The sequence below is a fragment of the Cornus florida genome, unplaced genomic scaffold, assembly GCF_030987335.1.
Source record: "Cornus florida cultivar Cherokee Brave unplaced genomic scaffold, ASM3098733v1 CherokeeBrave_3.0.0_Hap2_Chr01, whole genome shotgun sequence".
Taxonomy (NCBI): Eukaryota; Viridiplantae; Streptophyta; class Magnoliopsida; order Cornales; family Cornaceae; genus Cornus; species Cornus florida.
Window position 1 is genome coordinate 58739485 of NW_026775571.1, and position 26285 is coordinate 58765769.

Consider the following 26285-nt stretch of genomic DNA (forward strand, 5'->3'; position numbering starts at 1 on the left):
ATGGTAAAAAAAAAAATTTTGGGGTGGGCTGAAGCCCAGATTCGCACACCGTTGGATCCGCCCTTGGATGGAGCAGTACGCAACAATACTGATAATGGTGACAAGGGTGGTGGCAATGTTGGTGGTAGTGTTCGAAGGTAGTAATGGTGGAAGGCGGTGGCACTACTAGCATAGAAGTACGTGGTGGTGGAGGCTACCATGGAAGTGATAGTGGTAGAAAGCAATGAAGGCAATGACGGTGTGGCACCGTGGCGGTTGAAGGCGGCGACACACTGTTTACACATATTATTTTCCACACATAATTATATCTAATTATACCTATGTAAACAATGATGGATGGACATGCACTAGCACCGAGGCTTCACCATAGGTAATGAATGTTTCAGCGTCTCGTTGATATGCTAATAGTGGCCGACTTTCAAAGCAAATAAAAGACACACTGGCTAATGGTGCACGGACACCAAGGCACAAATCTCAGCAACATTGGTAATGTACTGTATAAATAAAATAAATAAATAGATTAATTTTATGTACCAAATTTAGATTGATTAGTAACCTTTTAACTTAAGAGAATAACAATAAGCAAGAGGAGATTCACTTTGTTTTGAGCGCATTTAACAATTACTTGGATCATATGCTCCACCCTAAATCACTTTCAAAGTCGATCTGCTCAACAAGTAACCCGTGATGCCTTTTTCGTTCAAATGAAACATGAATCATACAGTGACAATAATTTAATTATACTCATCTCCTCAAAATAAATCTAAATAAAAATAAAGATAATTTTAAGGGTTAAGTGCAAAAAAATTTATGCAGAACTAGTTCCTACTTTTTAAAAATGTGCACATTTACCTATAAAATTTAAAAAAAGTGCAAATAAACCACTCTAACTACTTTTTGACAAAAAATAAATATGAAAACACAATTTTGCCCTTTTTATCCTATTTTGCCCCTCTCAAACCCTGTAGGTGGACAAGAGAGAGAATAGGGATGAGGAGAGAGAGAGAGAAAGAGAGAGTAAATTGAGGCCTATGAAACCCTTGTGGTTCAGACCAGTGAGGATCGAGTTTTAATAATAGCACATACGTGTTTGGCCGATAGTAGCAGTTCGATGCTGAATTCATGTCGCATAATTATATTGCAGTCAAAGCCGCGTCGGCGATCAAGAACACTACCAAAGTCCCAACTATTTTTAGATGAATTTTTTTAGACGAAATTGTATTTGACAATGACTGGGAATATTGCTTTGGAGTATGAATTGCCTGAGGATGCGAAGTTCGGCTTGTTGCCAGAGACATTTGGGTCATCGGAGATTAAGAAACTGTGATGTAAAACAGGTGGATTACCGCCATCACCATATCTGTTTCTTCTGCAATCTCAAGTAATGAATCAAGCGATGTTGTTACAGGAGTAACAGAATCATTGGTCTCTCAACAGCCTCAATTTGATCTCATCAAAACCCACTTCACCCTAATCACCAGGAGCACAAAAGATCAAACAAAAAATTTCAGATAAGCAGCATTTCTCGAAATATAGCTTGATGAGGGTCAAATCCACTTGATTCCAGTAAGTAGCAGCTAGATATTAGGAGCCACAGCCTATTGTTAAAATCATTCCTAGATCAACCCCTGCTGAAGTCCAAACATGAATTCTCATAAAAAAATAATAATAATAATATTAATAAAAAAAAGGGTACACTAATATGGATATGAAATTAACATACCAAATAAATAAATAAAGGACGATAAAATTGGCAATTCCTTCTCATAGTTGTGGCCATTCTGTGTTAATTTTTATAGACACATGCTGAATGAGGATTTACCTATATGCTAATAAAACTGTAGTTCATTCACAAAACACCCATACTCCATAATCATATGCATGTTTAACTAAGCCCTAAAAGCCGTTCATGAACTTTCTAGTAATATTCATTCTCAATGTTAATTGGCTGTAGCCTGTTGTATAAAGATCTAGAAAAGCAGAGCTCATCACATTCTGAAGCATAAATAAATCGAATATGAAGGGAAATTTCAATTTTGTGATAACTTTTTGCAGTAAAATCCCAAGGAATGTCAAAAAACTTTTGTAGATGGATTGGGTGTTTGCCTGTTTGGGCTGTGACATTGTGCGTGTTGAAGAAGATGAACAGTTACATATGGGCATAAGGCTGTGTTTGGGTTGAGGGAAATTAGGTTTAGGTGGTGTTTGGGATAAAAGGGTCATTTTCACATGGCCTATATTTATACTTATTAATTTATTCAACTAAAGTGAGGGTATTATTATCATTTTATATCACACAGGGACCTATTTGCACCAAATTAATAATATATGAGGGTTTCTACCACACAGTGACTGATATGCACTATATCGATAGTAGAGGGGGTTTTTTGCACTTAACCCTAATTTTAAATTTATCAAGTGCTCAAACATTAATCCAATTAATCATCTAACAGTACCCATTGAAATAATAAAATTATTCATATCATAATCCAAACTAAATAAGCTAGATAAAATTGTAAGCTATTACAAATCCGAACTAAAAATAATAATTCCAAAGTTGACATCAAAATAATCAAACTATTATAAATTCTCGAAGCCAAGCAACAGTAAGTAATTATTTCTCGTACCATCTCTTTCATCGGCAAATTTTTTTTAGGAGGAGGGGGGAGCAAAGCTCAGTAGAAAATACACTAACAAAAATAACCAATAATATATGAGATGCAACAACCAAACAACTTTGATGAAAGCATGAACATAATAATAATAATAATAATAACAACAACAACTTTTTAATCAATTTCATCCCAAATATTCATCACAAATATTTATCAAGTCTCAATCAAATAAATTCTGGGCATTGACCGTAATTCCGTGCACTTGACATCACAAGCCACGTAATACCTACTCGGTTCACGGGCTACTAACTCGGCGGATACGAGCACCACTTGGCCAAGTCTAAGGTTTTTCACCTAAGGGCACTGAGCCCTATCTTGCTTTTCCGACGCAACCCCGTTAACTAATCAATTAACACTTAAACCAAATTCCACACATTTACTACGTGTGTTAAAATATAATCGCTCAATGAAGTATTTTATCAACACCTTGAATGCATTAATTCTCAAATAAATAAAAAATCAAAATTTAAGATATTCATGTTATATTAGCAACTAACAATATATTCTCAATTAAGACCAAAATTGAGAATATTCGTATATAGAACATGATACTCAACAAAATAAAAAAGAAGAACAAAGCACATAATTAAGGGTTATTAAGGTTAATATATCCCTACCTTAATCAAAGAAAAGCAAAACTCTAGAAGATTAACCAACCATGAATCAGTATTCCAATAATAGAAAATTGTAGAGTACATTGAATAGAGCAACTTTAGTTCTTAAACCCTTTGTAAAATCCCACTCCAAGATCTTCAAATTTTAAAGAAAATAATTGAAGAAGAAAGGGCTCAGGGTTTATAAAATTCCCTCTCTCTGTTTCTCACTCTAGTCTGTTTTGTTTTTACGTCACACCTAATGCCCTTTACACCTGTGTACTTTTATATATATTAGGAAAAAGACACGTGCGATGCCCGTAATGAATATGTTATACTAATGACTCGTTATGATTAATATTTTTTTAGGTCTATATTTTTATAAGAGGCTTCTTTGTAATCCTTTAAAACACAAAACTGATGTGGAACAACTTTTAATAAGCTTCAAAATCAAAAAGCCGAGAAAAGTATGATTAATATTTTTTTAGGTCTGTATTTTTATAAGAGGTTTCTTTAAATCTATATTTTTATAAGAGGCTACCATGTAATCCTTTATAACTCAAAACCAATATGGGACAGTTAAACTCTTTTTATATCAATTATATTAATAAATAAATACTGTAAATTTAGTGTAAATTTAGTTATTAAACTATTTTTATATCAATTGATAAATATTTTTTATATTAATAAATAAATATTGAAGCAAAATTAAAAGGCCGAGAAATGTATGATTAATATTCCTTCAGTCTATATTTTTATAAGAGGTTTCTATGTAATCCTTTATAACTCAAAACCAATGTGAGACAATTAAACTCTTTTTATATCAATTATATTAATCAATAAATACTGAAATACTGTAAATTTACACAAGAAATGTATGATTAATATTTCTTTAGGTATATATTTTTATGTGAGACTTTATAACTCAAAACCAATGTGAGACAATTAAACTCTTTTTATATCAATTATATAATTAATATTTCTTTAGGTCTATATTTTTATGTGGGACTTTATAACTCAAAACCAATGTGGGACAATTAAACTCTTTTTATATCAATTATGTTAATAAATAAATAATGAAATACTGTAAATATAGTGTAATTTTTTTTAGTAACCCTATTTTTATATAAATTAATAAATATTTTTTATATTAATAAATAAATACTGAAACAAAACCAAAAGGCCGAGAAAGGTATGATGATGAGCACTGAAAAGTGCGTATTTAAACCCGTTAAGCTTAAGCATTCTAGTACCTTTATCTATCTTACTTTGCCGTTTTAGACTTATTACGTGTTATTTATATTTTCAGGCACTAATCCCAAAATTGAGCTAACTCAGCCAAATAAAAGCTTAATTGAAGCAATCCTGAGATAAACCAAAGGAGGGAGCAAAGTGGAGAAAGAAAGGAGCAAAAAGGAATCAAGTTGTGCAGCTGAAAAGTTCGATCGATCCAACTTAGAGTTCGATCGATCGAACATCTATGATCGATCACAGTACTTCTCGATAGATCTAACCTTGGCCTTTGCTGAAATTCCAAGTTCGATCGATCGAACATCATCTACGATCGATCGAACCCTATTTTATCCTATTCAAATGATTGATCTTATCCACAGCTGTACGCCTACCAACCACTTTTGTCTTTTTCCCCATAAATATCTTGAAAATATCCCAGCCTTGTCATTATCCGGAGGAGTCAGACCACTTCGATCGATCCAAGATGCAGTTCGATCGATCGAACCCATTTTCGATCGATCCAAGTTAAGGTTCGATCGATCGAACTTCCTCCAGCGAGAAAAAGTTAAAGTCCAGCTCATTTATTCCGTCCTTCATCCAATCATTGGAGAATATGCCTTGCACGACCACAGTTCATCATGGGGTGTATTTGACCTACCTATATAAGGAATATGATACACTTTTTGGGGGGAGTCTCTAGAGTCTCTTGTCACACATTGAAAATCATCTTGGAGGCTATTCTTGGAGAGAAAAAGGGAGGAAGCTAGAGCACCATTGGAGGAGATCTTCACCAACAAGGAGCAGCCATGGAGTTAGCCCTTGAGGGTTGGATCATCACTACCATGAGTGGCTAGACATCCTCTTGGGGCTAGAGTTAGCCCCAAGCATGCTTTCTATACTCTAATCTTGTGTATTATTGAGAGATTAGTGTTGTATGATACATCTTGATATTCATGTATATATAAACCTTGATTATTTCATGGTTTGTATGGTTTAATGCTTCCAATTGACTATTCAATTCTATCCATATGTCTATGTATACTAGAGTAGGATATTCATGTGCTTATCCCTAGATTTAGTGTTTTTAATGCATGTCTATGTGTATTGATGCTATAAATCTAGAGATTATCAAGATGATATGCTTAATGGAATGCTTTTGTTATGTCTTTTGATGGTTCATACTTATTCCTTGATGGATTGTACCTCTCCCTTAGTTTATTTTCATGCTAATAGTGTAGTTGTAGTGTAGTGTTAGATGGGGGAGACAATTCATGCTTGTTCTTTGATGTTCCATACTTTTGAATGCAAGAAGCATATGCTCTAATATTGTGTTGTATGTGGATTTTGAGCTTAATGAAGGATTAATGACTAGTTATGATATGTTGTATCTTTCACATGTGTTTAGACAATTTATTCCTCTCCCAATAGATATTTTGTACATCTCACATGATGTTTAGATAATGCATGTTTAACTAAGTCATCCTTATGGATTGTTTGGACTATGAGCTTAATGAAAGGTTCAATGACTTAAATTGTTATTTTGTTATCTTCACATGACGTTTAGACAATATATTCCTCTACCAATAGAGGTATTGTGGCCTCACACATGTTGATTGAGACAATTTGCACTTGTTGAGTCACCCTTACCAATTGAATGTCTTTTACACACACAACATTGTTGCAACACATTCATTTCCCTCATTAGTCACTTGATTATGGTTTAGAAAAGTATTGCTTGGTGGTGATCTCTACACCCCAAGACCTCTCTCTCTCTTGTTTACTTCATATTATTTTATTTAGTTGAATTCAATTTAGCTTAATCAACCAACCCAACTCTCTTTTGCAATCATTTGGTACGCTAGAGTCGAAGTTGAAATTCCAACACGTATAATCCCTTGGGACGATCTCTACTCACTCTTGCTACGTTAGTAGTGGTGTTGGTAGTGGTTTTTATAAATTTAAATTTAACATAAAAGGCTTTTCTTGAACCACACATTCACTACATTCAGTTTGGCATATTGGAACGACCGTCGTCAAGATTTTGGCGCCGTTGCCGGGGATTAACGGTTTTGTTGGAATTAAACTAGACAATAGTTTTCATTAGATTGCTTCTATTTTTATTTTATTTTCCATTGTATATTCTTTTCTCTTAATTCTCATTATTATTTGTTCAATTAGGTACTTGACTACAAGGAAGGCGAACTTTAGAACTTAAAGCAATCATTGGAGCTTAAAAGCTAAATTTGGAGTTGAAGTGCTAAAGGACCATTGTGAGCAATTCTTGGAACTCTTGTATTTTAATTGTTTCACTTCTTTGCATGCTTGTGATAGCCCTTGTTGAGGCTTATTTCATTACTAAATTTTAAGTCCAAGCATAGGCCTTTGTTGAGGCATTATTTGTTGCATTTGGATTTTAAATGTGAATGGAGGAATTGTTTGATCCAAGTTTGGGGGGGAATTACATCCCTTCACCTTATGCTCCTCCATCATGTTTTAATCCTTATGAGATTGAGTCCAATTCATTTCATGCATCATCTTATTATGGACTTGATCACTCATTTAATCCTTCTTGTGACTATTACCCTCCCCCACCATTTTATGATGAATCAATTCCACCACCTTCTAAGTACTCACCCGGATTTGAAGAAAAAGTGTTAACTTTACTTGATGCACATATTTCACACACGTCACTTATTAATTCTCATTCTCAAACTTTAGCCAACTTAGAAGCTCAAGTTGAGCAAATTGCAAGTACTCTTTCTCATCAAGAGGAGGAGGAAGAGGCAAATGAAAAAATGGCAAGAACTTCAATGTATATAGATGAGGATGCTGAGAGTGAGGAGAATGAAACAAGTGAGCTAATGCCTAGCACTCTATCTTGTATAGAGGAGGAAGTGGCAAGTGAGTTAGTGGCTAATCCAATAGAACATAACATGATTAATGAGGACTTTCCTTGTTTTGATTATGATTTTATCTCGGAGATGGCTACTCTAGAGAGTGAGGAGATGTTGACCACACTTGAGGTAGGAGAGAAGGAGGAGGAACTTGTTGAAGAAGGCCTTCCTTCTATTATCTCTAATGACCCTCTTGAGGAATGTCTTTTGGAAATGTATAAAAATTGTGGTTTTGACTTTAAAAGCTCTAAAAATGAAATAAACTCTCTAATGGACTCCTTAGCTTACTTAGAAGGTGAGGAAATGGTAATTTATGAGGAGGAGAAGAGGGATGAAGAGAGGGTGTTTCTTATTAATCCAAATGAGTCTTTGAAAGACAATGCCTCACCAATTATCAATATGGATGATCATTTGAATGTGTTTCAAGAACACAACAAAGAGGCAAGCCTAACCATGATTGATTTTGTTTTCAAGACCGTGGATGAAAGGAACAATATCATCTCTTTTATTTCTTTTCAAGTCATTCTTTTGGAGGATGATTTTATTGTCATAAGTGGGACATTAAATGAGAAAAGTGAAAAGAGGGTCAATAAGGATGTTTCATATCCAGTTTTTGATTCATTTGATTAGTGAGTTGACCTAACGTCTTGCTAGAGACGTTAAACACTAGTATTCGTAGAGTTTCACAACTCTATTCCTCCCTCATTTCTTTTTATTTTTCATTCTTGTGTACATTCTTCCATCTATTTTTCAAATTTTCATTCTTGTTACCATCATTGGGGCTTAGCATAGGATTTTCTGCACTTTCAGTTCAAAATTAGGCATTTGGTGCCAGTTCGATCGATCGAATTGTTCTTCGATCAATCCAACTATGGATTCGATCGATCGAACTCCACTTGAGTCCCAACACTTAGAAAAAATTTTGAGCTTTCATCAATTTTGAAAGTGCATGCTCTCGGGATCTCCAGGATTTTCACTGTTCGATCGATCCAACTACAATTTCGATCGATCAAAGAACATTTGATCGATCTAACTTTATAGTTCGATCGATCTCGAGCTTCAACACTTAGGAAAATTTTGGACATGTTTCAATTCTGAAAATGCATGCTCTCGGGATCTCCAAAATTTTACATGTTCGATCGATCGAATTTCATCTCGGATCGATCACAGCTATGTTCGATCGATCGAACTTCATCTTCGATCGATCACAACTTTGCCCCTTTGACCCTTTCACTTTTTGACTTTTTTCTATTTTTATTTTTATTTTATTTTATTTTTTTATTTTATTTTATTTCATTTAGTTACCTCTCTCTCTTGACTAAAAAAAAAAAAAAAAAAGAAGTTTTTGGAAATTTGTTAAAAACACAAAAATATTTTTGTTAATTTTATTTTCAAAAATTCCAAAAAGATTTTTATTTTATTTTCATTTTTACTTTTATTTCCAAGCTTTATTTTTATTTTTATTTCAAATATTTAAAATTAAAAAAAAAAAATCAAATCCCAAAAACATTTTTCTTTTATTTTATTTTATTTCCTTTTATCTTATTTCCAAAAATCCAAAAATATTTTGTTTAACTTTAATTTTTAATTCTTCTAACTTATTAAAAAAAATAAAAAAAAAATCTTTGCATTCCTTATTTTCTTACATTTTTATTTACTTGCCTTTTTTATTTTTATTTGTGTACATATTTGTTTTGTCTAAAAAAATAAAAAAAATGAGACGATTTTTCAAAGAAGCATTCCGTCTTGCTAGAGACGTTAAACTTAGAACCCATTTTGCATATTTCTTACATTTTTCATTTTTCTTTGCATATTTTCACATATATATTAAAAAAAAAAAAATGAAAAACAAAAAGTAAGAAAATTTTGTATATACTTGTATTGTACATATTCTTTCCATTTTTTTTGCATTGTACATGTTCCTTTTCATTTCTTACATTGCACATATTGTTTTTCATTTCTTACATTGAACATATTTTTTTATTACATTTTGCCTTATTTAATTTTCTTTTTATATTTTGTTCATGCATTTTATTCTTTGTTTTTCTTGCATTTTGTATATACTTGCTTTCATTAAATGAAAAATATAAAAAGATTCATCATTGTGCCCTTATGTGTAGTCATGCATACTTTATGCTTTAGTTAGGGCTTGATCTTATATCTCTCTTGCATCATGTGTTACATTGCCTTAGAATGCCTGATTTGATTATTCTTATCCCATTTAATATTTGATGTGAGTTTGCTAGCGTGGTTATTCAAGTAGGTCGTTGATTCTAAGTTTTGGGGAGACGTCTTTCGAATTGGATCATGACCGGGCTTCATGTCTACACCACCACGGTATACTCTTTTCACTTTTTTTTTTCCATTGTTCTCATTGCACATTGAGGACAATGTGCGGTTTAAGTTTGGGGGTAAGGTGTCTTGTTGCATTCTACTTAAGATTTGAGCTTTAAATGCATGATTGAGATTTGAGATTGATGTTAGCTATGATTTTGATCTTTTGAGGACTATATTGCTTAAAATTTAAAAATTGCTTGACTTGATAGTCCAATACTCTTTGTATGCCTTGAGGATGCCATTTAGGAGTAAATTGTTCAAAAGATTGATATCTTGCTTGCATTTGTGGTCCACATCATCCTGAATTTGTGATTGTTTTGAGATTCATTTTAGGATTCTACACTAGCACCGGTGCACACTAGCATTCATTTGTGGGGTACATGCTTTGTTGATTATTGAATTGGTTATATCCCAATTGGGCTAGTAGTGCATTGAAAGCTTTCATTCTTAATAAAGGTGGATAACAACCATTTTCATTGAGTAACCGGGATTCTTGCCTCATTAAGCAGTGAACTTCTCGCGCCGAAAGGTGGAGGGCCCAAACTCTAGGTTAATAATTGATTAAAAAAAAAAAAAAAAAAAAAAAAAAAAAAAGAGAAAAAGTTGCAAAAGTAATAAAAGTGAGGACTTCTCCCAAAAGGTGACAAGTAGGAAATGATTAGATGGTTGTTGTCTTGATTTGTAACCTAGTTGATTTGAGTTTGTAAGTCCGTAGGGGTGTCTTAACACCTAATGCCCTAAAGCCATCTGGTTTGGGAGTCATTGACCTAACGCTCGCTACATGAATCTTCTAGAAAGCTTAAGAGATCAACACATTGCACAATATTTCCATCTTTGATCCTCAATAAAAAAAATAAAAAAAATAGAGTGAAAAGAATAAACGCACCTAGAAGAATAAAGCTTTAATAAAAGGTTCACTCTCTTATCTTGATGATCTGTACTAGATTTGTGTGCTAGTTTGAGGGAAAGGATGTGATTACTTCTCTAGTTGGCTAAGATAACAACACACTTGATGCCGGACCTCTCACATGGATTCTAGACTTGTTTTGATTTTCATGATCATTTTCTTGATATGTGGAGGACCATACTTGCTTGCTTGATATTGAAATTTTGGGAGATTGCTTGGAAATGGTTGAAAATTGCATACTTGAGGTAGTTTTCTCCCAATGCTTGTTTGCAATATTGGTGCCTCTTTTGAAAGAATGAGCTTAATGTTTATGGGTACCATTTCTGGAAACCCTCACGAGACTTTACTCGTCCACTAGGGGTAACCTAGGGGTTTAAAAGGCTTGTTGCATATGCTAAATGCAATCGTGTTCCCTACGAAAATAGTGTTATCATTTTACTTGCTTTCCAGTTTACACTTGTATAGTTGTTTATTTCATTCCTTTACTTCTTAGTTCATTGCTAGGGACTAGCAATATTTAAGTTTGGGGGTGTGATGAGCACTGAAAAATGCGCATTTAAACCCATTAAGCTTAAGCATTCTAGTACCTTTATCTATCTTACTTTGCCGTTTTAAACTTATTACGTGTTATTTATATTTTCAGGCACTAATCCCAAAATTGAGCTAACTCAGCCAAATAAAAGCTTAATTGAAGCAATCCTGAGATAAACCAAAGGAGGGAGCAAAGTGGAGAAAGAAAGGAGCAAAAAGGAATCAAGTTGTGCAGCTGAAAAGTTCGATCGACCCAACTTAGAGTTCAATCGATCGAACATTTATGATCGATCACAGTACTTCTCGATAGATCCAACCTTGGCCTTTGCTGAAATTCCAAGTTCGATCGATCGAACATCATCTATGATCGATCAAACCCTATTTTGTCCTATTCAAATGATTGATCTTATCCACAGCTGTACGCCTACCAACCACTTTTGTCTTTTTCCCCATAAATATCTTGAAAATATCCCAGCCTTGTCATTATTCGGAGGAGTCAGACCATTTCGATCGATCCAAAATGCAGTTCGATCGATCGAACCCATTTTCGATCGATCCAAGTTAAGGTTCGATCAATCGAACTTCCTCCAGCGAGAAAAAGTTAAAGTCCAGCTCATTTATTCCGTCCTTCATCCAATCATTGGAGAATATGCCTTGCACGACCACAGCTCATCATGGGGTGTATTTGACCTACTTATATAAGGAATATGATACACTTTTTGGGGGGAGTCTCTAGAGTCTCTTGTCACACATTGAAAATCATCTTGAAGGCTATTCTTGGAGAGAAGAAGGGAGGAAGCTAGAGCACCATTGGAGAAGATCTTCACCAACAAGGAGCAGCCATGGAGTTAGCCCTTGAGGGTTGGATCATCACTAGCATGAGTGGCTAGACATCCTCTTGGGGCTAGAGTTAGCCCCAAGCATGCTTTCTATACTCTAATCTTGTGTATTATTGAGGGATTAGTGTTGTATGATACATCTTGATATTCATGTATATATAAATCTTGATTATTTCATGGTTTGTATGGTTTAATGCTTCCAATTGACTATTATATTCTATCCATATGTCTATGTATGCTAAAGTAGGATATTCATGTGCTTATCCCTAGATTTTGTGTTTTTGATGCATGTCTATGTGTATTGATGCTATAGATGTAGAGATTATCAAGATGATATGCTTAATGAAATGCTCTTGTTATGTCTTTTGATGGTTCATACTTATTCCTTGATGGATTGTACCTCTCCCTTAGTTTATTTTCATGCTAGTAGTATAGTTGTAGTGTAGTGTTAGATGGGGGAGACAATTCATGCTTGTTCTTTGATGTTCCATGCTTTTGAATGCAAGAAGCACATGCTCTAATATTGTGTTGTATGTGGATTTTGAGCTTAATGAAGGATTAATGACTAGTTATGATATGTTGTATCTTTCACATGTGTTTAGACAATTTATTCCTCTCCCAATAGATATTTTGTACCTCTCACATGATGTATAGATAATGCATGTTTAACTAAGTCATCCTTATGGATTGCTTGGACTATGAGCTTAATGAAAGGTTCAATGACTTGAATTGTTATTTTGTTATCTTCACATGATGTTTAGACAATATATTCCTCTACCAATAGATGTATTGTGGCCTCACACATGTTGATTGAGACAATTTGCACTTGTTGAGTCACCATTACCAATTGAATGTCTTTTACACACACAACATTGTTGCAACACATTCATTTCCCTCATTAGTCACTTGATTATGGTTTGGAAAAGTATTGCTTGGTGGTGATCTCTACACCCCAAGACCTCTCTCTCTCTTGTTTACTTCATATTATTTTATTTAGTTGAATTCAATTTAGCTTAATCAACCAACCCAACTCTCTTTTGCAATCATTTGGTACGCTAAAGTCGAAGTTGAAATTCCAACACGTATAATCCCTTGGGATGATCCATACTCACTCTTGCTACGTTAGTAGTGGTGTTGGTAGTGGTTTTTATAAATTTAAATTTGACATAAAAGGCTTTTCTTGAACCACACATTCACTGCATTCAGTTTGGCGTATTGGAACGGCCGTCGTCATATGATTAATATTTATTTAGGTCTATATTTTTATAAGAGGCTTCCATGTAATCCTTTATAACTCAAAACCAATGTAGGACAATTAAATTCTTTTTATATCAATTATATTAATAAATAAATATTAAAATACTGTAAATTTAGTGTAAATTTAGCTATTAAATTCTTTTTATATCAATTAATAAATATTTTTTTATATAAATAAATAAATACTGAAATACTGAAACAATGAAACACTTTGCACATTTAATAAAAGTATATATATATATATATACAATAGTGTATGTATGTATATATACTATTATTAAATGTGCAAAGTGTTTCATTGTTTCAGTATTTCAGTATTTATTTATTTATATAAAAAAATATTTATTAATTGATATAAAAATAGTTTTTGTAAAAATCGTTTCTATAAAACTTTAAAAATTACCTAATAAAATCAATCACATTCTATATAAAACTCTTATTTTTAGTTATTTTTTATGGATAATTATAGTTTCTATAAAACTCTAAAAATTAACTAATAAAATCAATCACATTCTATATAAAACTCTTATTTTTAGTTATTTTTTATAAATAATTATCACAATATAAGTGGCCAATTATGATTATGTCATTATCAGAAAAGGACACATGCCATTATTCTATTCATCCAAGAAGCCTATAAATAGAGGCATGGAGGAAGGAGGAAGGGGTACAGAAATTGAGAATTCTAGAAATCCAGAATTTCAGAGTAAAATACAGAAGCTCTGCCAAAGAGTTTCAGTATTTATTTATTTATATAAAAAATATTTATTAATTGAGTTGAATTTTTGAGTAAAATACAAAAGCTCTGAAAACTCAATATTTATTAATTGATATAAAAAGAGTTTTTATCTATATTATTATTAGATGTGTAAAGAGTTTGAGTTTTTATCTATATTATTATTAGATGTGTAAAGAGTTTCATTATTTATTTATATAAAAAAATATTTATTAAATGATATGAAAAGAGTTTTTACTAAAACCAAAAAAAAAAAAAAAAAAAAAAAAAAAAAAAAAAAAAATCTATAAAATAGTAAAATCTACATAATAAAATTTAAATTAACCTATTTATCTGTTTATTATTATCCATTTTTAATAAAAGAAAATCTAATTAGAAAAGATTTATTAATATAAAAAATATTTATTAATTGATATATAAAATAAAATAATTTTTATAAAACTCTACCACAAATTAACTTTTATTATGAGTATCTTAATAAAATTAAAGTATATATTTAAAGAAAATAAAATAATTTCAATAAAACTCTATTACAAATTACCTATTTTATTATCAATAAAACTTTATCAACAAAGATATATTTAAAGAGTTTGTATAAAACTCTAACACAAATTACCAATTTATCAATTTATTATGAGTTTTTTTAATAAAAGGAAACCTAATTAAACAAGTATTATTAATATAAAAAATTATTTATTAACTAATACAAAATGAGGTTTTTAAAGAGTTTTTAAAACACAAATTACCTATTTATCTATTTATTTTAAGTTTTTTTACTAAAAGTAAATCTAATTAGACAAGAATTATTAAAATAAAAAATATTTATTAATTGATATAAAAAGAGTTTTTAAAAGAGTTTATATTAAACTCTAACACAAATTACCTATTTATTTATTTACAAGTTTTTTAATAAAAGAAAATCTAATTTACCTAATAAAACCAATCACATTCTATATAAAACTCTTATTTTTAGTTTTTTTTATGGATAATTATAATTTTTATAAAAATTTAAAAATTACCTAAAAAAATCAATCATATTTTATATAAAACTCTTATTTTTAGTTATTTTTTATGAATAATTATCACAATATAACCGGCCCGGCCCAGTTATGATTATGTCATTACCAGAAAAGGACACGTCATTATCTTATTCTTCCAAGAAACCTATAAATAGAGGCATGGAGGAAGTGGTACAAAAATTAAGAATTCTAGAAATCTAGAAGTCCAAAGTAAAATACAGAAATTCTGTCAAAGAGTTTCAGTATTTATTTATTTATATAAAAAAATATTTATTAATTGATATAAAAAGAGTTGAATTTCAGAGTAAAATACAGAAGCTTTGTCAAAGAGTTTGAGTATTTCAATAGTTATTTATTTATATAAAAATATATTTATTAATTGATATAAAAATAGTTTTTATATATACAATTATTAGATGTGTAAAGAGTTTCAGTATTTATTTATCTATATAAAAAAATATTTATTAAATAATATGATAAAACACTAAAATCTACATAATAAAATTTAAATTAACCTATTTATTTTTTTATTATTATCAATTTTTTAATAAAATAAATCTAATTAAACAAGAATTATTAATATAAAAAATATTTATTAATTGATATATAAAATAAAATAATTTTTATATAACTCTACTATGAGTTTCTTAATAAAATTAAATCTAATTACACAAGTATGTATTTAAAGAAAATAAAATAATTCTATAAAACTCTATTACAAATTACCTATTTTATTTTCCATAAAACTCTATCAACAGCGTTTCTATAAAACTTTAACACAAATTACCTGTTTATCTACTTATTATCAGTTTTTTAATAAAAAGAAACCTAATTAAACAAGTATTATTAATATAAAAAATTATTTATTAACTGATACAAAAAGAGGGTTTAGAAGAGTTTTTAAAAAACTCTAACACAAATTACCTACTTATCTATTTATTATTAGTTTTTTAATGAAACTAAATGTAATTAGACAATAATTATTAAAATAAAAAATATTTATTAATTGATATAAAAAGAGCTTTTAAAAGAGTTTATATTAAACTTTAACACAAATTACCTATTTATTTATTATAAGTTTTTAAATAAAAGAAAATCTAAGTAGACAAGAATTATTAATATAAAAATTATTTTTAATTGATATAAAAAATAAAATAAAATATTTAAAATTCTACCACAAATTACCTTTTATTATGAGTTTTTTTTTAATAAAAGCTAATCTAATTAGATAGGAATTATTAAAATATAAAAATATTTATTAATTCATGTAAAAAGAGTTTTAAAATATTTTCTATAATACTCTAACACGTATTACAAATTACAATTTTTTAATAAAAGAAAATATAATTTTCAGAGTAAAATACAGAAGTTCTACCAAAGTGTTTCAGTATTTATTTAATTATATAAAAAAATATTTATTAATTAATATAAAAAAAGATTTTATCTATACTACTATTAAATGTGCAAAGAGTTTCAGCATTTAAGTATCTCTTTATAAAAAAATATATTTATTAATTGATATGAAAGGTATTTTTTTTATTTAAAAAAAAAAAAAAACTCTATCAAACTCCAAAATCTATCTAATAAAATTTAAATTAACATATTTATCTATTTATTATTATGAATTTTTTAATAAAAGAAAATTGAATTAGACAAGAATTATTAATATAAAAAATACTTATTAATCGATATATAAAATAAAATAATTTTTCTAAAACTCTACCACAAATTAACTTTTATTATGAGTTTCTTCGTAAAATTAAATTAAATTAGACAAGGATATATTTAAAGAAAATAAAAAATTAAATGTGCAAAGAGTTTCAGTATTTCAGTACTTATTTATTTATCTAAAAAATATTTATTAATTGATATGAAAAGTGTTTTTATAATAAAAAAAATAAAAGAAAAAAAAACTCTATAAAACTCTAAAATCTACCTAATAAAATTCAAATTAACCCATTTATCTATTTATTATTATGAATTTTTTAATAAAAGTAAATCTAAAGTTTCAGTATTTATTTAAAAAATATTTATTAAATGTGAAAAGAGTTTCAGTAGTTCCGTATTTATTTATTTATATAAAAAAATATTTATTAATTGATATGAAAAGAGTTTTTATAGAAAAAAAAACTTCTATAAAATTCTAAAATCTACCTAATAAAATTCAAATTAACCTATTTATTATTATAAATTTTTTAATAAAAGAAAACCTAATTTTCTGAATAAAATATAGAAGTTGTGCCAAGGTGTGTAAGTATTTATTTATTTATATAAAAAATATTTATTAATTAATATAAAAAAAGTTTTTATATATAGTATTATTACATGTGCAAAGAGTTTCAGTATTTAACTATCTACTTTTATAAAAAAAATATTTATTAATTGATATGCAAAGAGTTTTTATAAAAAAAAAAAAAAAAAAAAAAAAATGTCAATCAAACTCTAAAATCTATCTAATAAAATTTAAGTTAATCTATTTATCTATTTATTATTATGAATTTTTTAATAAAAGAAAATCTAATTAGACTAGAATTATTAATATAAAAAATATTTATTAATTTATATATAAAATGAAATAATTTTTCTAAAACTCTACCACAAATTAACTTTTATTATGAGTTTCTGAATAAAATTAAATCTAATTAAACAAGGATATATTTAAAAAAAATAAATTTTTTTTATAAAACTCTATCACAAATCACAAATTTTATTTTCAATAAAACTCTATCACAGTAGCCAAAGATAGAATATTCAAAGAGTTTCTATAAAATTTTAACTCAAATTTTCTATTTATATATTTATTAAGTGTTTTTTTAATAAAAGGAGATCTAATTAGGCAAGTATTATTAATATAAATAATTATTTATTAATTGATCTAAAAAGAGTTTTTAAAAGAGTTTCTATAAAACTATATCACAAATTACCTATTTATCTATTTATTATGAGTTTTTTTAATAAAAGAAAATCTAATTAGACAAGCATTATTAAGATAAAAAAATATTTACTAATTAATATAAAAAGGGTTTGAAAAGAGTTTTTATAAAACTCTAACACAAATTACCTATTTATCTATTTATCATGAGTTTTTTAATAAAAGGAAATCTAATTGGACAAGAATTATTAATATAAAAAAATATTTATTAATTGATATAAAAAGTGTTTTTTAAAGAATTTCTATTAAACTGTAACCTATTTATTTATTTATTATAAATAGATTTCCAGAAAATATGATAATTTCTATAAAACTCTACCACAAATTATCTATTTTATTTTCTTTTAAACTCTATCACATATAATTTGTTTTTATCTATTTATTATGAGTTTTTTGATGAAGGAAATCTAATTAGACAACGATATATTTAAATAAAATAAAATATTTTTTAAAAATAGTTTATATAAAAATCTAATACAATTTACCTATTTATGTATTTATTATGAATTTTTTAATAAAATATAATATAACTAGACAAGAATTATTAATATAAAAAATATTTAATAATTGGTATAAAAAATGAAATAATTTTTCTAAAACTCTACCACAAATTATCTTTTATTCTGAGTTTTTTTAATTAAAAAAATCTAATTAGACAAGGATATATATATTTAAAGAAAATAAATAATTTATATAAAATTGTACCACAAATTACCTATTTTATTTGCAATGAAACTCTATCACATTAGATAAGGATATAATTAAATAATTTTTATAAAACTCTAACACAAATTACCAAAACTTTACCACAAATTAAGTATTTTATTTTCTTTAAAATTCTATCGCATATAATATGTATTTATCTATTTATTATGAGTTTTCTAATAAAATAAAATCTAATTAAATAAGGATATATTTAAAGAAAATAAAAAAATTTGTATAACTCTATCACATTAGACAAGAATATATTTAAAGAAAATATATAATAATATAATAATACAAGAATTTGAACATTTCAGTATTTATTTTTTAATATAAAAAATATTTATTAATTAATACAAAAAGAGAACTCTATCTCATATAAGTATATAACCCTTCTATTTATCTATTTTTTTATAAGTTTTTTAATAAAAGAAAATCTAATTTTACAAAGATATATCTAAATAAAATAAAATAATTTGTATAAAATTCTACCACAAATTACATATTTAAAGAAAATAAAATATAACCTAGGGTCTTCCAAAAACCACAAACTACATATAATAAATTTTTATATCAATTTCAATCTAATGTATAATTAGTATAATTGAATTTCTGTTTTAAAATTTAATTAAAAATTAATATAATTGAATTTCTATTGTAAATTAAAAATTATACTAAATTTCAAATTATCAAATAAAATTCAAATTACAAATTACCTAATAAAATTCAAATTACCTAAAAAAATTTGTTACTTTGCAAAACTCAAATATTTCACTATTAAGATAAAAAATTATTATTTAATAAAAAATAGAATATACATATTTCAGTATTAATATAAAAATATAGAAGAATTTATTAATTTATGAAACTTAAACTCTATCACCAATTTCAAAATATTTTAGTATTTATTTATTAATATAAAATAAATTTTTATTAATCAATATGAAAACAAAAATTTTATAAGTTACAAAATATTCACCACGTGCATCGCACGTGCCTTTTCCTAGTATATATATGTTGTACGACCTTCCACACACACAAGCACGTTTCTTTTTGTTTTTTTTCTCACACAACCTGGCCTTGGTTAACTAAGGCATATAATATAAACTAGCTACCTCGGCACAAACGCCAAGATATTCTAACCTATATAATATACCTATTTATTTTCTTATATAACTGCACTCCCAGATTGGTCACATAAAAATGCCAAGACCCATGCATTATCTTTTAATCTATTAAATATACTACCAGCCTATAACAAATATCAAGGCGCGGGGACACACACACACACACACACACACACATATATATATATTAGTAAAAGGCACGTGTGATACACGTGATGAATATTTTCTAATTTATATAATTTATATTTTCATATATTTTTTAATTGTTTATAGTTTTATAAAAAAAATAGGCAAAATAGTTTCAGGCCAGAATGCCTTAGAGAGCAATAATTGTTTCAAAAGAAACAAAATGAGGTTTTCCATTAATGTATGAATGAATACTACAAATATTTAAAAAATATATAAAAATAAAATTGTATAATTTACAAAATATTCATAAATAAATACTATATAAAAATTCTTTATATTATAAAATCTGAAAGGGTACCAACAATTTTTAAATTGTAATAATTGTTATCTCAAAAGAAATAAAATATATTAGAAAATCCAAAACTATAACTGTTTGAAAATAAAAATATTCCTAAATTATTTATTTCTCAGTCTTTATCTTTTTTGCATATCTCATTTCTTTATGTAATGAATCATTGTCAAGTGTCAATTCTTTTAATTCTTCCACCGCAAAATAAGTTTTCACGACTTGTTGAGTATTGTCTATCTTCACTAGAAAAAGAAAATATTTTCCTTTGCAGCTTGTCACTTTGTTGCTAAATTCATCCTTGACTTGCAAAAAGAACAAATATAATTTAGAGCTACTGAGAATTTAGAGCTATTAAGAAATTCAAGTAAATATTTTTTTAATTTAATTAAAATTTTACGAATAAGAGTGAAAAATTACCTCAATTTGTAATTGTAATAAATCATCTAGTGAACAATTTATTAATGTTTGACAATCATTGAACACTGTTCGGGTTACAAGTGTTCCAATATGTTCCATACTTCGTACTTTAATTATCATCATGGATCTGCACATGAGTAAAGATAAAGAATTATGTATTTGTAATATTATTAAACCATTGAAATAAATACAATAATAAGATTTAAGATATAATAATACTTTTGAAAGCATTTTGGGTCTGTTGTGTTGCATCGAGGACAATATACTCTATCTTTTTCAACTTTAATTTTCTTGTTACATTTCTCATATGCGTTGTACCACGGTTTGCAATCATTGACGACATTTTCAATTGTTGCTTCGAAAGAGTAATTTGTTTTCTGCAGGTTATGCAACAAAATATAACTTCCTCAATATATAAATTGAATATAAAAACGTAATACATAATTAAGGAAGATTAAGAATTATACTAAAATTTAAAACCTCAAAGGACATTGTAAATTTTCCTATTATGTCTTGAAATTTAACCTTTCAGCACCATTGAATTTTTGATCTTTTATACTGGAAATGAAACTTGTTATATCTTTGTTATTTATGTTCTTTTTGGACCTGTCCACATATAAATTATCTTGTAAAATAATTACATAAATAAAACAAAAAAATATGTTCTCTTTCTACAAATAGTGTATATATAATGTAAAATAAGTTACAATAAATAACGAATCAATATCTTAATGCTTTGACACTTTCAACATCCATATTAATTTGTAATGTAGATCCTTTTGTGTTTGAAGAGACAGACCTGGAATATACATTGTTATTTGTAAAAATTTGTTATTATACATTTACTTAATAATATATAATATAAATAATATCAATTTGTATGATAATTTACCTTTGTAGGTGTTGATTGACACGTGTAACTGTGATGATAGGTCTTTCCTGTATTAGCTCCATGATAAAGTTTTCTTCATTCTCAGCAAGATCCTCCCATAACGTCAAAGTAGTTGTCCTTCAACTATAATAAAGATTAATTACTTTAGTCATTATATTATATTTGCATAATTATGATTGTATATGTAATATAATAATAACGTACCTCATATCCATTATAATGACTTCCCGCTTTTTGGTTGTGCATTTGTTTTTCTTCTTACATATTCAATGAAGGAGATACCTCAATAACAATTCCCAAAACATCTAGCAAGATTAAAAATAAAATAAAAAATAAAATATTAATGTTAATTTAAATTTTAAATTTTAAAATTTTTTTTTATTAATTTTTTTTTATTTTATATATGTACAAGAGAGAACATATATATGAAAAGTTGATAATTAAACGAAAACTAACCCATAATTTTTTTTTTTTTTTGCATCAAAGTACTTGTTCAGCTCCTTGAAGTCCACAAAATTAAATTTTATTATTTCTAAGCTTACTACTTCAAGCTCCTCAACTGCAATTGAGGTGTTATTAATAAACTTCAATTCAACAACTTCAGTTCCACCATTATGAATTTGGCCAGTCAAATAGTCAATTTCTTCTCAGTTTCTTCAGGGGTTAAAATGCTGAGGGTTATTCTACAGAGAACATCATATTCGGGAGGCATAAGCCATGGACATATAAAAGAATTCATTACTCAAAAAAATAATAAAACAATGCATGATCTGGGTATGAGACAAATAAAAATTAATAAAACAATTCATGATCTGGATATGAGACAAATAAAAAATAATAAAACAATGCATGATATGGGGGTGAGACAAATAAAAAAATAATAAAACAATGCATAATCTGAAGGATAAAACAATGTATAATATGGGGATTACACGTACCTTAGAAAAAAACATATAAAACTAATGTGATTACATAAAGGCAAAAAAAGACTTATATATAGAGAGAGTATAGATTTTTTTAGAAACAACAAATATATAAAATAGGTAACTTAAATTTTATTAGGTAATAATTTTCAGATTTTTATAGAAACTCTTTTCTTGAGTTTCCATAATTTGAAATATATTTTGTATTAGAGTTTTAATAAATATTTTATTTGAATTTTATTAGGTAATAATTTTTAGAATTTCTATAATTTGAAATATATAAATTGAAATGTATTTCGTGTTAGAGTTTTAATAAATATTTTATTTGAATTTTATTAGGTAATAATTTTTAGAGTTTCTATAATTTAAAATATATAATTTGAAATGTATTACGTGTTAGAGTTTTAATAAATATTTTATTTGAATTTTATTAGGTAATAATTTTATATTTTATTTGAATTTTATTAGGTAATAATTTTTAGAGTTTCAATAATTTGAAATATATTTCATGTTAGAGTTTTAATAAATATTTTATTTGGCATTTATTATGTAATAATTTTAGAGTTTGTATAATTTGAAATATATTTTTTGTAGCAAAGCAAAAAAAGATTTATATATAGAGAGAGTGCATATTTTTTTTAGAAACAACAAATAGATAAAATAGGTAATTTAAATTTTATTAGGTAATAATTTTTAGAGTTTATAGAAATTTTTTTTTTTTTTTTTTTTTTTTTTTTTTTTTTTTTTATACATTTTTTTAGGTCGAGAAAGTAGTACTACACTTGATCTTAGCTAAAAAGGTCGAGAAAGGTGTGATTATTATTTATGTAGGTCTATGATTTTATAAGAGGCTTCCATGTAATCTTTTTTACTTAAAACTAATGTGGGACAATAAAAATGAATTTTATTAGGTAATTTGTAATTTGAATTAAACTCTTTAAATTAATTTTTATAAATTTTATTAGATAATTTATAATTTGAATTAAATTCCTTAAATAATTTTTAGGTAATTTTTTGTTTATAAAAACTCTTTTTTATTAATAAATAAATACTAAAAGCCAAAAGGCCGAGAAAGTAATACTGCACTTGATCTTAGCCAAAAGGTCAAAAAATGCGTGATTATTATTTCTTTAAATCTATAGTTTTATAAGAGGCTTCCATGTAATCTTTTTTGCTTAAAACCAATGTGGGACAAGAAAAATGAATTTTATTAGGTAATTTGTAATTTGAATTAAACTCTTTAAATTAATTTTATTAGGTAATTTGTAATTTGAATTAAACCTTTTAAAATAATTTTTAGGTAATTTTTTGTTTATAAAGACTTTTTTTTTTATATTAATAAATAAATACTGAAAGTCAAAAGGCCAATAAAGTAGTACTACACTTGATCTTAGCCAAAAGGCTAATAAAGGTGTGATTATTATTTCTTTAGGTCTATAGTTTTATAAGAGGCTTCCATGTAATCCTTTATTTCTTAAAACCAATGTAGGACAAGAAAAATAAAATTTTATTAGGTAATTTGTAATTTGAATTAAACTTTTTAAATTAATTTTTATAAATTTTATTAGGTAATTTGTAATTTGAATTAAACTCTTTAAATAATTTTTAGGTAATTTTTTGTTTATAAAAACTCTTTTTTTATATTAATAAGTAAATACTAAAAGCCAAAAGGCCAAGAAAGTAGTACTACACTTGATTTTAGGCAAAAGGCCGAGAAAAGTGTTATTATTATTTCTTTAGGTCTATAGCTTTATAAGAGGCTTCCATGTAATCCTTTTTACTTAAAATCAATGCAGGACAAGAAAAATGAATTTTATTAGGTAATTTGTAATTTGAATTAAACTGTTTAAATTAATTTTTATAAATTTTATTAGATAATTTGTAATTTGAATTAAACTCTTTAAATAATTTTTAGGTAATTTTTTGTTTATAAAAACTTTTTTTTTTATATTAATAAATAAATATTGAAAACCAAAAGGCCAAGAAAGTAGTACTACATTTGATCTTAGCCAAAAGACCTAATTTTATAAGAGGCTTCCATGTAATCTTTTTTTTACTTAAAACCAATGTGGGACAAGAAAAATGAATTTTATTAGGTAATTTGTAATTTGAATTAAACCTTTTAAAATATTTTTTAGGTAATTTTTTGTTTATAAAGACTCTTTTTTTTATATATATTAATAAATAAATACTGAAAGTAGTACTACACTTGATCTTAGCTAAAAATCAAGAAAGGTAGCCAAAAGCCGACCTAAAAAAATTTAGTACTACACTTGATCTTAGCCAAAAGGCTAAGAAATGTGTGATTATTATATTGTTAGGTCTATAGTTTTATAAGAGGCTTCCATGTAATCTTTTTTACTTAAAGCCAATGGGGGACAAGAAAAATGAAATTTTATTAGGTAATTTGTAATTTGAATTAAACTCTTTAAACTAATTTTTATAAATTTTATTAGCAATTTGTAATTTGAATTAAACTCTTTAAATAATTTTTAGGTAATTTTTTGTTTGTAAAACCTCTTTTTTTTATATTAATAAATAAATACTAAAAGCCAAAAGTTTGAGAAAATAGTACTACACTTGGTGTTAGACAAAAGACCAAGAAAGGTAAGTCCAACCCAAAAAAATTTAGTACTTTACTTGATCTTAGTCAAAAAGCTGAGAAAATAGTACTACACTTGATGTTAGACAAAAGGCCGAGAAAGGTTAGCCAGAAGGCCGACCCAAAAAAATTTAGTACTATACTTGATCTTGTGTGATTATTATTTCTACAGGTCTATAGTTTTATAAGAGACTTCCATGTAATCTCTTTTACTTAAAATCAATGTGGGGATAAGAAAAATGAATTTTATTAAGTAATTTGTAATTTGAATTAAACTCTTTAAATTAATTTTTATAAATTTTATTAGATAATTTGTAATTTGAATTAAACTCTTTAAATAATTTTTAGGTAATTTTTTGTATGTAATTTTTTTTATTTATATTAATAAATAAATACTGAAATACTGAAACACCTTACATGTTTAATAATAGTATAGATGTAGATATTCGGGTCTTTACAAGACCGTTGTGGTATGTTATTTGCAGTTTTTCTTTCTGTTTTTTGGTGGGGAGATAAGTCGATGGCAATTAAAAAAGTCTTTGTTGATGACTTCTATAATGTAATTTTAAGGGTGTTGAATGCTGGGACCTGGGCCAAAATGCAGTCATGGATATCGGCTTACCCAACATGGTTCTCAAGGGTCAGTTCCCTCCCTCGTGGTATCGAGAACTACACCAGCCTAACAGGCTTAGACCTCTCCAGCAACCACCTCTATAGAATATGGATGTATATCCCGAATGCTTCTATACGTGACATCCCTTGATCTCTCCTCCAACAGTTTTTCTGGTGAGATTGTCAAGCGAATTGTAGTTATTTGAATGTCCTTAAGCTCGATCACAACCGGCTAACTGGTAACATCCCGAAACAACTCAGCCTGCTTAAGCGGATCAAGACATTTAGCGTTACGAACGATCTTCTGAAAGGTCCCTCAGTTTGTCGATGTAAACATCCCAAGTGAGAGCTATGCAGGTAATTTAGGACTCTGTGGGGAACTTCTAAAAGCTTGCTGGAATCTTCCAGACACCAGAATCATTGCAGGGGCAGCAGTTGGCGGCGTGATAGTTGCCACCTTTGTTGTGGGCATATTTATTTACTACTACTCGCGTGGAGTACTGGCTTAAGAAGAAGGAACCAAAGGCATCAAGCTAGACAAGTTTTTCTTCTAGGCATTATTAGTCTATATGGTATGAT

At 27.4% G+C, this 26285-nt stretch overlaps 1 pseudogene; it reads left to right on the top strand.

Moving 5' to 3' along the window:
- Nucleotides 1-26215, top strand: LOC132272954 (probably inactive leucine-rich repeat receptor-like protein kinase At5g48380; annotated as a pseudogene).
- Nucleotides 26216-26285: the final 70 nt, after the last annotated feature.